Below are 16,702 nucleotides of genomic sequence, written 5' to 3' on the forward strand. Positions count from 1 at the left end.
CCCCTCTTACACGCCACATTATCCCAGAAGAAGAGAAGACAGGAGGCAGACAGCGGATGGCCTAACCGATGCCTAAGTGGTGCTGTGGAAAGCACAGATTGACCACGAGCTCTTTGTTAATTAGCCAGCTTGACGAAGACAAAGGGAATATAGTTACCAGACTTTTCCTAATTCTTAACATGCGGTGTCCTCTGGCCTTCGGAAGAATTCCAAGCTCCTGCACAGAGGGGATTGTCAATGGTTTCCACACTTCTTCTCTTAAAAAGGCTGTGCAGGTCTTCTGTGATTTATTTATTTGCGTTTTTTTGTCTGCTTAGAAACAGCCAAACAATAGAAAATAAATAATGAAATAGAGTAAAATAGATACAAATGAAAGGATTTGTCTGTAATACAGCAGGGGAAATCCTTCTTGGAGTTAGCTTGACACACACAAATAGCATTTCTGGATGGAATTCAAATATTTCATTGAATGCTATGGTTCGTTGTCATACCATGTCCATGTGTACAGTGTGATGTATTGCTCATGCATGTAGAACAACAGGATGTCAGACAGATGTAGAATAACCCCAACAGAATACTACACTGAATAAAGTGAAGCCCAAGCTGCTTCAAGGGATCCAAAGAATTTGAAACGAATATCACGAGGAGAGGAACACGCTATTAAAAGACATGACAAGAATCCTTTTTTTTCTTCTTGAGCTGAAATCTCAGCCAATTGCGGACCCTCTGCATTTGTTAGTGTGCCACGAACGATAAAAAAAGGCAGACGTTGTTGGCAGGGTTAGGAGTCAAAGTTCATCTGACGAAGGAACATCTCTATATCTGGCATCAGGAAATGAGGAGGGGGGGGACCAGGATCAGGCTTCCCCAAAGCTGAACCTTAAAGTTTTGAGTGAGTGAGTCATCTTTAGACAGACTCTATTTGATGTACCCTAATGGAGAGATTGAGCTCTGGCAAAGGGTCAACCTGAATGGCTTTAATAACAAATCCTTCATTAGAGCCATTTAGAGGTAGAAGCCTGACCACTCTAAAGGCATGACTTGGCTTCCTGAAGGAAGCACATGAATAAAACAAGACGTCAAAACAATACGCAAATTACACTTTATTCTTAGTCACTCTCTCTCTCTCTCTCTTGCAAATGCACTCGTAAAACCCTGTTTGTGCGCTGTAAAGGTAGGTTTGGTAAAGATCTTATGATGTCTCTCCAGAGTCTCTTTACTAGTGCTGGCTTTGGTTGGACGTTTTGAGCTCCTTAAATGGCGTAATTACCACAGTAAATGAACGCTCTCATGGGGGGGATTAGGAAAAAAGTGGCTAAACGTTTCTACCGGAGCTGCCTCGGTGAAGCACACTTGTGAACTACGCTCAGTCTGGAGGAAGGAAATGGCAGAGGCCTACAGCTGGGTGTCTCATGTTGTTGCTATTTTCTCTTTTTTTTACCCCCCGATCTGGCCTCAGCTGGCAGTGGAGTCTCTTTAATGCGGTGCAAAAAAAAAAAAGCTCCAGACCCCCCTTGTTAAAACGTGCGCTGATTTCATCTCTTTTTCCGAAAGAAAAGAATAAGAAACACAACCAGCGAGCCAGACCACAGCAGCATCGCCTCAATCGAAAGCCGACAAAACAACAAAACAATAAAGTGTTTACGAGCGTATGGAATGCTGTTGTTGCTATGCTTAATGCAATATCAAACCAGTGTCGACTATGTTTCAGTTACACAGACGGTGCTGGTGGTGGGACTTGTGGAAAGGGTACTGTGGTATACCCAGCTGTGTTATATCCCCAATACACCAAAGTTTTGATATCGACTTCTTAAGAGTTCAGAGTTATGAATTAAGACTGTGACCGTTTTTTCTTTTAACACACTTCAGCTATCCCACATGGAAAGATCTCGTGACTCAAGAGATAAACATGAACATAAATTAGAACGTAGACTTAAACTGCACCATTGGGCATTGTTCTTTCCTTTTTCTTCCCAGAACTTAGATAACACACAACTGAAATGTTCTATTACCGTTGCATTCTTCCTTTAAAATCATCAAGCATTTTCCACAACTGCCATAAAAAGGGGAAGCTGCATTTGCCATGAGTTGACACCCCAGCAAATTAAATAATTGAATTTGTCAGTTACCGAGTTTGTCAGACTTACAGCAGGCCGAGTGTGCCGGCTTGGTTCTCCACAGACCCAGTGTCGTGGCTGATTTGTAGATAAAGTAAAAACTCTTCTTTTCAGATCTGGATACAACTCTTTGTTCTTAGCGTTCTGGTCAAATCTTTTACAAAATTTGTATCAGGTTTATTTTCCCAGTACAATACCAACAGCATAAACCTGAGCACGTCTCAAGACAATACTGATTGCATTCCCTTCTTTCACATCTGATGAACCCCCTCTTGTCTGTCTACATCTTCCTTGGCCCTTCCCCATGGATTCTGTGTTGTTCTTTAATTGGAGGATCCGTTGGGCCTGGAAATATTCGTGTCATATTTGGTCAGCCCACTGCGCCTGCCGTCAAGGACGAGGCCAGGCAGATATCTCCTGGTGTACTGGAGAGTATCCCATGTGGGAGAAACAGGCTGATTGCAGCTTCAGAGTGAACAGCCTCTGGGAGACGGTGGGGTGGTTCAGCCAGCAGGCGGACAGTTCCCCTGATACACCTCTTAAAGGCACCCAGTGCAACTTTCGAGGCTTAAAAATAAACATTAAATTTCTAGTCTTTTTTAAACGTAGTAAATTTCAATAACTCCATACCATTACATATCGACATTCAAGGAGCAAAGATGAGACGTCGTCGTGTGGTGAGAACTGATAGAAAATCGATAACAACAACAATCGCCGCCATTTTCTTTATTTTTTGTAACCTACAATAAATACAGCAGGCTTCCAGTCAATGGAAAAATGGTCTCTCCCCACCGGCGATTGTTGTTGTTTACGATTTTCTATCAGTTCTCACCACACAACGACGTCTCATCTTTGCTCCTTGAATGAAGATATGTAATGGTATGGAGTTATTGAAACTTACTACGTGTAAAAAAGACTAGAAATTGAATGTTTATTTTTCATTGAATGTTTACATAAAGTTGCACTGGGTGCCTTTAATACATTTCACACACCAGTATGTTTGCTATTCTTGATACACATTTAAACACAATCTTATTCATTTCAGTCGTGTGAATAATTTTTTTTGTAGTTTAGAAGTTTTAGTAGTTTGTCAGACTGTCACGGTGGTTAAACTGATTGTTGATTTTCTTCACGCTCATTCACAGGTTTTCCACCACATTTCCCTCATATGAGACTCCCATAGTCCCATCCAATGAGGCTCCTATAAATCATTCTACTTGAGTACAAAACAATACACTGTTAGCACACTGGATACTTGTAGTAATATGGTGTGAATACATATTGTGATTACATCCAAATAAACAACCCCTATTACTAAACAATACACTGTTAGCACACTGGATACTTGTAGTAATATGGTGTGAATACATATCGTGATTTCATCCAAATAAACAACCCCTATTACACTCCCATGCAGACACTTAATGACACACATACACACACACACACACACACACCCACACACACACACACACACCCTATTACACTCCAATGCCAATATGCACAGACACACACACACACACCCTATTACACTTCCATGCAGATACGCACCAAACACACACCTTGTTTGCACGTGCATGTCCATACATACCCACACATCCATGTCATCAACATGCCTATTCTACTCAATGTCATGTAGCTAGGTGATTTCGACCAGTCCCTCTCAGGTTTGGGTATCTGTGAATTCGGACCCTGATGCCTTCCATCTGCGTTGCCCAATCCTTGCCCTGCTGCGTTGCCCTCTCCAGTTGGCTCCTGAGTTGGCGCTTCTCTGCTCCCACTCGTCCCAGCTGTCGAGTAGCTTGGTTCAACTGGGCATCAATGCCCCTTTTTTATTACTTTCCTCTTGCTGGAGTTTGCATTTTATTCGCATTCGTTCGTTTGGAGTTTAGATTCAGTTTTTTGGCGCTCATCCGTTTTAGCAGAAGCTGCTCTTCTTGAGTATGTTTCTGATTTTCTGGCATTTGTCCCTTGGCAAGGTAGACACGCTCTCAATGACGATAGCAAGGTTGGGGAGGTCCAGTGACAAAAGCGCCACCCTCTTAAGGACTCAAGGAGTTGTGACTTTGCAGTCTTTTAGGGTTTCAGTTCTTCCACCTCTCTTGACCTATGAGATGTGGTACGGAACTCATTCAAATTGGCCTCACTTGCTCTCCACCGTTGCTGTGGGCCTCTCTTCAGGGTCTGCAGTCTGCTCTGTCTGGTCGTCTGCATGACTCATTGTTTCTCTGCCTGTTATATCTGTACTGTCAGTACTTGCATGACTCGTCATTCTCTGCCTGTTCCATCTATACTATCACTACTAGCATGACTCGTTGATTCTCTGGCTGTTACATCTATACTATCACTACTTGCATGACTTGTCGTTTATCTGCCTGTTACATCTTTACTATCACTACTTGCATGACTCGTCGTTTCTCTGGCTGTTCCATCTATACTATCACTACTTGCATGACTCGTCGTTTCTCTGCCTGTTACATCTATCACTCCTTGCATGACTCTTTGTTTCTCTCCCTGTTAAATCTTTACTATCACGACTTGCATGACTCGTCGTTTCTCTCCCTGTTAAATCTTTACTATCACGACTTGCATGACTCGTCGTTTCTCTGCCTGTTACATATGTTCTATCACTACTTGCATGACTCGTCGTTTCTCTGCCTGTTACATCTGTACTATCACGACTTGCATGACTCGTGGTTTCTCTGCCTGTTAAATATGTTCTATCACTACTTGCATGACTTGTCGTTTATCTCCCTGTTACATCTGTACCGTCACTACTTGTTGGCGGCCTGGAGGTTTGCCAAGGCATCGAATCGGTGCTTTCTCTTGTGGGAGGTAGTGACTCGCTACTCCCTGAAGGACTGCTCTGTTGTCCTGGTATACCAGAAAGTAACCCGTGTGGGAGAATGATTAGCCTCTGGGAGCCAGCAGGCGGATAGTTCCAATGATACACCTCTTAATACAGTTCACACATCAGTATGTTTGCTATTCTTGATACACATTTAAAACACAGAGTGCAAAATTTTATTTATTTCAAAAGTGAAAATCATTTTCAGTAGTTTAGTATTTGTAGACATCTCACTCATGTCCCTCTTGAGTTTGTCTCATGTCCCTCAGAGTGCATGATAGCAGACACTGAATTGAAGCTGGGCTTATGAGCAGTGAAGCAGTGAGGCAGTTAAGAGACTGCAGTTAAACACCACTGCCCACAGCCAAGGCCTGGTTCACATTGGCTCACGTTGGCACTGGTAGTAAACAGACACAGGCCGTGTGAGTCGTGAGTCCTGTTCTGTTTTAGTCCTGTGTGTGGTCCTGTAGTGTTCGAGGAATATGTGGGGTGGTTAATTTTCAGGTTCTCCCCAGTGTCTCACACTTCTGGTCTTGCTTCTGTTCTTGTGTTTGTCTGCTTCTGCACCGGTCTCTGTTAGTGTTATTGTGTTTGTCTGTCTGCAGTTGCACACCAGGGCCCTGTGTAAACAAAATAGACAATGCCCGTCTATTTTGACTGTTCCGTTCAGTTTATATTGATGTAGTTCAGGCTGAAGCCCTGGCCCTAAAATAGTATTTAGAGTTTGTCACAAACACACGAGATACCTAAAAAAAAATCTATTATTTCACTTTTTTAACAAACTTAATGGAGTTTCGCTTACTTTGTGACCTTGTTGTTTTTATTTATTATTAGTTGCGCTTATTTGTTTCCTAACGTTGTTCCTTACGGACGGCAGAATTTATTCTGTTTGGGGCTGTGCACCGGCCTGATAACCGCTCCAGAGTTGAGGTGTCAGCAGAGTTAGCGGGCGCAGACGTTACTCAAACAGGCCATCCGCCTCCCGCGGACAGCCAGCCCTCCCACCCCCCCTCTGGGGTAATCACTCAAAGCGTAGTATGCAGCACCCTGACTGGTAATTACAGTGGGTGATCTGTGTCTGCCTAATAAACAGCTTGTTGAAATTCCTCAAGGGCGGTTCGTCTAGCAATGGCAGAGACCTATTGTTCAGTTGTCACCGCGTGTCTGTGTGTGTGTGTGTGTGTGTGTGTTTGTGTCTGTGTGTGTCTGTGTGTGTGTGTGTGTGTGTGTGTTTGTGTCTGTGTGTGTGTGTGTGTGTGTGTCTGTGTGTTAGTTTGTGTCTGTCTGTGTGTGTGCTTGTGTGTATGTCATGCTGTCATCGTCAGCCTTGTGGGTATGTGTGTGTTTGTGTGTGTGTGTGTGTGTGTGTGTGTCATAGTGCCTCAGTTCCCCATACAGGCCACCATGTGTGTGTACGTGCGAGTTGTGAGTACATATATCATGACCCGAGAAGGTGAATTCCTTGAAATGACATTAAAGGGGATAGGTGACTATTTTGGGATTAGGAGGGTCTTGGGTTGCCAAAGCTGACACCACAACATCATGATGGTTACTTTATTGCAGGGTACCAGACAGCGAGCAGAAAAGAGTGTAATCACAGGGAATGCTTCCCCTCGCTAACCTTGACAGTAGCTTGTGAGGACGTGGCCGTTCATCTTTGGCGCGTCAGCATCCTCCAGATTTATTGGCCTGTAGGTGTCATGGGCTGACAAGGTGCACATTCTTTCCTCGGCATTATGGGCCTGTATGATAGTCGTTAGAAAACAGTAAATAACCTTGAGGTTGTGTACTTTATTGAGTTATACGTTCTGGTGAAATTTACTGCCCCGGAGGAACACGCTGGAAAAAGTGCGCCTCTTTAGTGCCAGTATCCTCAACGCTCGAGTGGTCTGTCTGTGTGGGAGGGGTCGGTTGGATAGATAGACTGCGTTTGAAAATAGTCCTGTCGATGCACTTCCTGAAGCATGTCTATGCACTTCTACTGTTCGCACTGAAGCAGCTAGCTCATCATATTTATTCTTACGTAATAATGTAGAAATACTAAAATGTCAAAAAAAAGACTTTGGCCGATAAGTATTCTTTAAAGATCATGGAAATAACGTGTTCTGATCGGTTCATGCTATTATAAGCATGACTGGAGATGTTGCGTTTAAGCACATTGTGCCACTCTTGTTATTTCATCTCGTTCTCATGCGGTGGTTTAAATGCAGCGTTGAACATTATCATTAGCCATTTTGTTTTTTCAAGCGCTCTAGATAATGAGCCTTTCATCTCATGCTCATACGGTGGTTAAAATGCAGATTTGATGTGGCTCACACTGGAGAAGGCTGATTGAGAATACCTGAAGACTGCATTTGCACATTCGCCGATTGCAGTTCAGATATGCACTCAGGTTTCACCCTACCCCCCATCCCCCCCCCCCCCCCCCCCCTCCGCCCCCATCATCATTACGCTTTTTTCTTCTCATAACTTTCCCAGCTCCAAGGCATCGGCGCTTGAATGTTCTCCTTTCTGAAGAAAGGATAGTTGTGGAATGTTCTGTGTGATTACAGTAACGTTATAGAGGCTTCTAATATAATCATTGTGAGCTGTGCAGGACCTCCGTAGACAGTGGTGTAGTGGTCCCTGGAGAAGTGGGTATACTCAATACTAATTTTTTTAAGCAGCCCATACAGCACAGGATGAACGCCCTGTTTTGAGAAGTGGGTATACGCAATGCTGGCTGAAAAATAAGTGGGTATACTCCGTATACCTGCGTATACCCTGGACTACACCACTGTCCGTAGAAGCTCTGCTGAATACTGTCTATACCAGGCAGCGGCTTCAAGCTCTTCTGAGACGGCATCAAGTACTTCCTGTTGTGGATCTCTCTATGAGAAACAATCTAAACAATCTGACCAAATGATGCACCTTGTGCACCTTGTAACTACAAAACAACAATGTCTGGCAGAGAATTTCAGGCAAATGATTTCAAACTAGTGTACAAATCTTTAAAACTGTCTGTCAGAAAGATATAAAAGACCCTGCAGCATCTAAAAGGGTAATTGTCACTAATGACTCTGTTTCGTGGTTTGTCATTCCAGACCAGGGAAGAGATTTAAAAGAAAAATGAGCTTGCCTCAGCCCGTTCCCATTCAAACTATCTCAGATAATGCAATTGGACACCATGAACTGCAGGGCAATTTGGTCCTCCAAGCGTAGTCAAGGTGAGAAAATAAAACGTATAAATTTGAAGGGGCGAAATATTGCTCCAAGGTTAGCTCGTGGGCATTATGCCGTGATTGCTCGGCTATGCAAAGGTGGTACAGGAGTGGGGCCTAACCAGGATCGGCTCCCCCAAAGCTCCGTCAATACCCATCTCAAACCCCCACCCCGTCATTTTAATTAGCAGCGAGCTGAGTCAGCAGCTGTGGTCTTCAGGCCTACAGCGAGGGATATGTGTGGAGACTCGAGACTCATTTTTGGAAGTTGTGTAAATCAAGTCCATATTGACCGACTGTACCAAAGGCTTAAAGAGTGCCTGAGAAATCAATAGACCCCACAGCTGAGATCTGCTTCACTGAAGCGGTTCAGCCTGTCTTTGGCCCGAGCCACTGATTCATGTACGCCATACTGAAAAAGAAGTAAAGTGAAATAAAAAAAACCCCACCTTCGCTTCATTTGTCGGACCTTCAATTAGATTTGGCAAACAAACAAGAGAATCGGCACGAAGCATGGAAAGGCGGCCTCGTCTGCCTGGGTTTAATCAAGGGCACCCCGAAGCTACAGGGGCTGGATATGTGTATGAGATTTGTATCAGTTTTAGCATGTCGGAGTGAAGACCCGCAAACGGGATCCTCGTGTGATGACGCACTCGCTGTCACGCCTGTCTGAAACGCACCACTCAGACATGGCAAGGCGAACATAACAAGTAGAGTCGGTGGTAGCGGCTAAACTCGGAACAAGTCGATAGGCAGCCTCGCCTCAGACAGTGGGGCGGCGTTCTGCTCCAGAGGCAACTGAGTCGCGTATCCATCCCCCATTAGGTCTCATCCAACTCCGATTTTCTGCTTAATATCAGCCGAAGGTTGTTTTTTTTTTTTTTTTTTAGGGAACACACAAACCGGCTGCAGTTAGCTAGTGTCCAGTCCACATCAGTGTTTAATTAACAGCTGTTAAAGCCAGGAAGCCACTGGGTGGAATTTGGCCCTGGCTGTGTTTTTTTTTTCTTTCTCTTGCTCAAATGACACCGGAGAGAAAGAGAGAGAGAGGGAGTAAAGTGGGGAAAGTTCCGTTTAAGTGGCAAATAGGGCAAGTCCCTCTAAGAAGGGAGGTTCGAAATTTCCGAGAATGTAAGAATAACTCAGAGGATTACCCGGAAAAAAATAGTGGCTCATTTCATGAAGTAATGAAATAAATATTTTCACTGTTGTCAGGGACGCCAAACAGCACTGCAGACCAGTTAGTATTTGTGTATTTGTTTTCTTGCAGTCATTTTATTTGCAGTCACTTGCTTCAACTCTGAATTTAGAACTGAAACTGAATTCGCAGGTGTGTGTGTGTGTGTGTGTGTGTGACAATATATTCCTTACTGCAGTGTTTGCACTGTATGGCTGGTTTGCTGTTTCTGTTTAATAAAACGTATATTCCCTCTTTCTCTGCCATTTCATGAAACAAAGTTCTATCTGTGGCCTTTCATCAGGAGTAGTGTGTATTTGTCTGAGCCAATATTGTTTTTAGTATGCAGATGAGATCTCCTCATCCATTGTGGCCGTTTGGACTCAAGTCTTATCCCTAGATCAATGGCTTCCTCGTTTTCTCTCAACTACTCCTCTGAACAAGCTGTAAAGGCAGATAAAAGCACAGAAAGGGAGGAGGGGGAAGGGTGAAATGACGGGGAGAGGGAATAGAGAGAGAGAGAGAGAGAGAGAGAGAGGCAGAGAAAAATGAAGAGAGGAGAGGAAGCAAAGGAAAGAGCAACGATGAGACGCAATAAAGATGAGAGCAAGAGAAAGTGAGAAAAGACAGATAGATGAAGGGATGGGGACAATTATAAAGAGAGCTGGAGAAGGAGAAGGAGGAGCAGGGTTGAGTTTTCCAGGGAGGGAAATGAAGACGGCACGTTAAGTTCAGATCTGGAATCAGTTTTATAGCCAGGGCACGGCCGGCTTGTGTGCTCTGTGAGCTCCGCGTCCGCCTGAGATAACGTGATCCATGGGCGTGGGTGGGGAGAGGGGGGGTGGGGGGGGAGCAGGGGCGCCTCCGCAGACAGAAACTCGATCTATCAGGCGACGACGGCGACTCCACTGAAAAATGTGTTTTTAATAAACCCACTTGGCAAGGGGTCCGTGTGGACGCGGGACACAATGGTGCTGCTCGCGTGTTTTCTGTGGCTTCGCTGGAATATGATAACGCATTCGTCAAACGGAGTGCTGTTCAGGCCACTATAGTCTACATCATGCCCACCCCCTATATCATTTGGGCCACTGAAACGGGCCCTTTTTAGAAGATTAAATCTATGGTATAGATTATATTAAATTAATATGATATGTTTATAAATGTGTGTGTTTTTTTACCTGAAGCAAATGTTATCTTTTCCCATTATTTTCTTCTTGGAGTATACCAGAATGCTTAATTTACATAAAAATCACAAAACAAATCTGGGGGGGTTGCCCCCAGACCCCCCTACAGGGATTTGGTTTACCCCCTCTTTCAGCACTTCAGTGTTTACAAGTATGTATATTAATGTTAATGTTATATAAATATGCAATACATTTCAATTTAATGGGGCATGACCTAACATGAAACTTTGGTTTTGGCCCTCGGCCCTCCACTCTGAATAATAAACTGACAAGAAACTATTTGGGCACCCCTGATCTGTGGGATAGTGAATCTCCAATGGTGTGTTCAACGGGGGGTAAAAACCACAAAATGTGGTTGGACAACCGCTGGTAATTTATGTTCGCGCTCAAGTTTGAAGTGACGACGATTTCCTAAAATCCATTATCACATTTGCTCAGCGAGAACTGGTAATCTTTCGCGGCTATGGGTTCTCACTCCCCTATTAGCGCATGCTGAAATTGCGAGAATCCGAGCCGAGTGCACCGAGTAAAGAGGGAGAGAGACACATGCATAGATTCTCACTAGACCAACTTGAAGTAAAACGAAGCTAAATTGGGCAATTGCATAAAAGCACACAGGCCTTTCTTCAGGATAAATGTATGTGCTATATGTTGCACCTCATGAAAGCACACAGGCCTTTCGTCAGGATAAATGTGTGTGCTATATGTTGCACCTCATTAAAGCACAGCAGAACTCAGCAGGGAGCATCATGCTGTAATTTACATATCATATAAATGTGTTCATTAAACACTCTGTTCGTTAAGAATATGTGAGAGACAGAGAACATCTGTGATGCATGCGATGTGATGTGATCGTTCATGCATTCATGAAGCATGCAGGAATACCTTCAAGTGAGACGTTCGTTTCCTACATCTGGATCTGAAGAGCTCAAACAACGTTTTCGTCTGATATCTGCCTGCCCTTTCAAAAATAAGCAGCGGGGACATTTCACAGATAAGGAAAGAATTTTGATTTTGATGTGAGATTATAGGGAAAAGAAGGCTTTCCTGTGCAACACACTGTTGAAAGTTAAGTTAAAGACGTAACATTTCGCCGTTAGGCAGTGGTGTATGACATCATGAAGAGGTATGGTACACATCTGAGGAGCTGTGTGAAACCCATGTTTATACACATACTGGACAGGTTCCAATGCAGTAAAAAGTGTTTATAGAAAACCAGGGCATTCCCTTTTTCATCTATATATATACATCATCTTAATTATTTCTAAATGATCTGGTGTATATCTTAATAGTTATATATTATAGATTATACATCTTTATATTTATTATATATTGTATATTATTGCCTTTGTTTGTGTACGTGAGTGAAAGTGAAACTATTTGGCATGATTCTTTCTCTCTCTCTGTCACACACACACACACACACATACACACACACACACACACACACACACACACACACACACACACACAGACACACACAGACACACACACACACACACACACACACACACACACACACAGACACACACACATACACACAAACACACATACTGTATGTGTGATTTTAAGGAATGCAGGAGTTCAGACAGATAAGATTATGACAAACTTCTCGAAGCAGGTTCAGTAGTTTGCTCCCAACCTGAGCGTGACCACAGGAAGATAAGTGAAACCCAAACTCGCATTCTTCACCGACATGTATGACAGAGTTCCTCAAATCCTCCCTTTCGGCACAGCGGCTTGATGATGCGAAACACATGGTAGGGAAATGGTGGGAACTGCTAGGTTTTGGCTCCGAATGGGCGGTGGGAGGAAGGTGTGTTTTGGGGTGTGGGTGCCTGCGTATGTGTGTGTGTGTGTGTGTGGGGAGGGGGGGGGAGGGGGGGAGGAGGCAGTGTTTGGTAGTGTGCAGTCATCTCCTAATCCTTTTAGTACATAGATCCCGCAATAATGCCATTATGAAGATCTCTCTTCTTCGCTTGTTTGATACTGATCCAAACAGGTGGCATGATGCCACCCCAGTGGGTCCTTTACGTAACATGGCATGCCAGCGTTCCATAAGCAGAGGCGTGTCGTTTAGCATAGAGTCTAGGTTGACCAAGAATGCTGTGTTCAAGACCACTCCGATAGTTCCAACTCGGAAAATTGCACTGCAATGCTACTTCAAGTTGGAACTCTCTCTTGCCTTTTGCCTAACCCTAACCCTAACCCTGACTGATGAAATAATAACTCTGTAAAAATATCCTTTAAACAATGATATTATTTTCAATTTCACAATGAGATCTATGACAAAGGTAAAAAAAAAACGTTTTGAATTGCGTTTTTAAATGTTTTCCATGCATCAAGAGGCAGAGTGTCAAAATGAACATGAAAAACGAACATCATTATTGAAACCCAACAGATAGAGGGGAAATCAAGTGATGAGTCATCACCTCATCATTGTGTTCACATTCGGCTCAGATGTATTAAAGTCGGAGCTGGGAATGTAAGACGTTCAGAATTCTGAGTTGTTCCAAATGCACCGTGACATACGTGTCAGAAATAAACGAGCCTACCTGCAACTTTCAAAAACAATGACGTGTGAACTAAATGAGCCGCACACATTCATAGCCAAGCTCAGACTCAACCAAAGTTGGTGTGCCTCATGTACAACAAGCTAATGCTTGCGTGTCAGATTTGTGTGTTCTGACAACACAGTAGTCTTGCTCAGTTTTGGTACGTTTCTCGGCTGCATCACAACCCCTGTTCCGCCATGCCGGCTGCCCTTTATCCACAGAGATCGTTCCGGTTCTGTGACTACCTCCGCTGCCCGATCAGAGACAGAACAACAACCATGACCCCCCATTCCACCTCCGTGCCTTTTACACAGAACGGCGAGTCGGATAGGAAGGCTCAATGTTCCCACCTTGAAAAGGCTGTGTTGAAAAAGCCTCAGAGAAAGGATGGGGTGAGAGAGAGAGAGAGAGAGAGATAAAGACCAGTGAACAGTGACAGTGATCTTTGGGCAAGCATTGTTTTCTCCTTATTGTCCTGCCTGATGGCATCCTCATCCTGGGAAGGGGTTGGGCTGGGCTGGGGTGCCCGCCGCTTAAAGCTTTTTCTTTTACACACGCCGGCAGTCAGACTCCACGACAGCCATTTATATGCGTAGGGCAAGTCTCGCCTCACTGCACTCATAGAGGAATATGTTTTTTGATAGAATGATGTCTGGTTCGGAATGACAAACAGGTACACTCCATTAGAGAACAAGAACTCCAATTACATGCCTGAAGGGCACTCGGAAAGATTGAATTACTAACTTATTTAATTTGTTTATCTGTTTTTTTTTCTCTCTTTTTCCTTTCTCTCTCTGCGTGCCCTTTTTTTCTGTTTTTCTTTCCGTCTAGCCTTGCCTTGCAGTGAGCTCGAATGTATCGAGGAAGAGATGCTGTGTGGCGTATTCTCGTGTCGGACCGTGGCTGCATTTGTTCTGCCTGTTCGCTGCATGTTTTATGATTGGGCACAACAGGGGGATCGAACCAGCAGAAAAAAGCCATCGCATTCCCCCTATTTTTCTCTCCTGTCTTATTTTCTTTCCCTCTCCCCTGTGTTTTCCCCTCTCTATCTCCCCCCCTCTTTCTCTCACTCTCTCTCTCTCTCTTTATCTCTCTTTTTATATTTGCTCATCTCTTCCTGTCCCTCAGCTACAGATAGCGGTTTGGAGGCTTCTCACATAAAACAACAAAATACACACACACACACGCACGCACACACACACACGCACGCACACACACACACAGACAGAGAGAAAGACCCATCGTCAGCCTGTTGATCAGATAGCACCATAACTAATGAAAAGCGTCATGGAAGTGACAGCAAGATTAATGAAGTTTCCCCGGCTGCACTTGCATGTGGCGCAGTGTGCCTCTCCTCTGGGCCCCGCTCCTGTTAAATGCTATTCATGGTGACAAATAATGCACTCTCCCAGCACTGACACCTCCGAGTCAAGGTTAAAAAACACATTTACCAGCCTGGGCCCAGGGTGAAGGAGAACCAGCTGGGCTTAGGAGAGATAGGAGATGGAGAGGGAGAGAGAGGAGAGAGAGAGGAGAGAGAGAGAGAGGAGATGGAGAGAGAGAGGAGATGGAGAGAGAGAGAGAGAGAGAGAGGAGAGAGGGAGAGAGAGGAGAGAGAGGAGAGAGATGGAGAGGGAGAGAGGAGAGAGAGAGAGATGGAGAGGGAGAGAGAGGAGATGGAGAGGGAGAGAGAAGGAGAGGAGAGAAAGAGAGGAGAGAGAGGAGAGAGAGAGGAGATGGAGAGGGAGAGAGAGGAGAGAGTAGAGGGAGAGGAGATGGAGAGGGAGAGAGAGGGGAGGGAGAGAGAGAAGGAGATGGAGGGAGAGAGAGGAGAGGGCGGAGAGAGAGAGGAGATGGAGAGGGAGAGAGAGAGGATGGAGGAAAGAGAGAGGAGATGGAGAGGGAGAGAGAGGGAGGAGATGGAGAGGGGCAGAGAGAGAGAGAAGAGAGATAGGAGAGGGAGAGAGAGGAGAGGAGAGGAGAGGGAGGGAGAGGCTGGTGGTTTTAGATACGGAATAAACGTATTTACTCAGCTAGCCTGGGGAGTGACACGGCCCGGGAAGAAGATGGGGGGAATTCTGGGATTAATTGAAAACATCTGTGCGATGTAAAATGTCTGCCATTGGAATAGCCCTGGGTGGGGAGGAGAGAGAGGGAGAGAGACGGAGAGAGTTCAATGATTTTACGTCTTTTTTTTTTTGGTTCGGTTCTTTTTTTTAATTCAAACTGGAGGCGACTGTTCTGATCCAGCCCAAATATGTTGCTGCTCCAGTGGTCATGTGGTACGCTGACGTCATTCAGCAGATGCGCTCCTTTTTTTTTTTTTTTTTTTCTTTTTTTTTGGTCCTGATATCTAAGCTTCTCATTTGCAGTCAATAGGTGTGATGTGGCTTGGTAACGGTCAATGCCGTCTGACCTTCAGTTGGCATTACAGTGAACCAATCAAAGTGGATCTGGGAGAGAGTGGCACGTACCAGGGTTGGAGGTCAAGAGTGTGCACACACAGCCCCTCACCCACACACACACACACACACACACACACACACAAGCACGCACGCTTACAATCACATTCATACACACGCAAGAGTGAGGCATGGGGCTTTTAAGTGGTGCAAGAAGTTGTGTTGTTATTTCTAGCTAATTCCGTCTGTGCTCTCAAAGGCAGAGAGACCGAGAGATGAGAGACAGATAGAGACAGTCGGAGAAAGAAAGAGAGAGAGACAGTGGGAGAAAGAGGGAGAGAGAGAGACAGTGGGAGAGAGAAAGGGAGGGAGACAGTGGGAGAAAGAGAGAGAGAAAGAGAGGGAGAGACAGTTGGAGAAAGAAAGAGAGAGAGACAGTGGGAGAAAGAGAGAGAGAGCGACAGTGGGAGAAAGAGGGAGAAAGAGAGAGATAGAGAGAGACAGTGGGAGAAAGAGAGAGAGAGAGAGAGAGAAAGAGGGAGAAAGAGAGACAGTTGGAGAGAGAGATACAGTGGAAGAAAGAGGGAGAGAGAGAGAGGGAGAGAGAGAGAGAGAAAGAAGGAGAAAGAGAGAAAGGGAGAAGCCCGCGTAACAGTCAGACAGAACAAATGAGGCGCCCAGCACCGGCACAGATCTCTCACTGGAGCCGCCACAGCTACGAGAGCCCGTTCAAGGAGGAGTCAGATTACAGCTGGAGAGAAATCACCCTTCGGAGCCAGGGGCTTAGGAGAGGAGAAGGACGGGGAGAGGTGGAGAGAGAGAGAGAGAGAGAGGGGGATAGAGAGGGGGAGAGACAGAGTGGTGCATATGTTAGAGAAGAGCTTTCTCACTGAGGCCAGCAACACACTCACTTGAGAACTGAGAGCCAGAACAGAAAGAGGAAGAGTCGATATGTTGGAGTGGAGAAAGAGAAATCACTGACAGTAAGCAGAGAGAGATAGAGAGAGAGAGAGAGAGAGAGAGAGAGAGCAGTGACACTGAACACGGAGAAAGATTGGGAGAAAGAGAGAGAGAGAGAGAGAGAGAGAGAGAGGGCTACAACAGTGCTGAGACAATCCGCGTGGTGACACAGCCACACACAGACAGACAGGGAGGGAGAGCCAGCGAGAGAGAGAGAGAGAGAGAGAGAGAGTTAGACCCTCTCCATCTTTCACACACA

The 16,702-nt window shown here is 44.9% G+C and overlaps 1 protein-coding gene across 1 annotated transcript in view; it reads left to right on the forward strand.

Annotated features, from left to right (window-relative positions):
- Positions 1-16,674: 16,674 nt before the first annotated feature.
- znf385d (zinc finger protein 385D) overlaps positions 16,675-16,702 on the forward strand; it is a gene marked incomplete at its 3' end in the record, with an annotated part of 45,212 nt that continues 45,184 nt past the window's right edge. The window contains exon 1 of the mRNA XM_080857424.1: positions 16,675-16,702. This exon is cut by the window's right edge and continues 113 nt beyond it.

This window comes from Sprattus sprattus (genome assembly GCF_963457725.1).
Source record: "Sprattus sprattus genome assembly, chromosome: 19".
NCBI classification, from domain to species: Eukaryota; Metazoa; Chordata; class Actinopteri; order Clupeiformes; family Clupeidae; genus Sprattus; species Sprattus sprattus.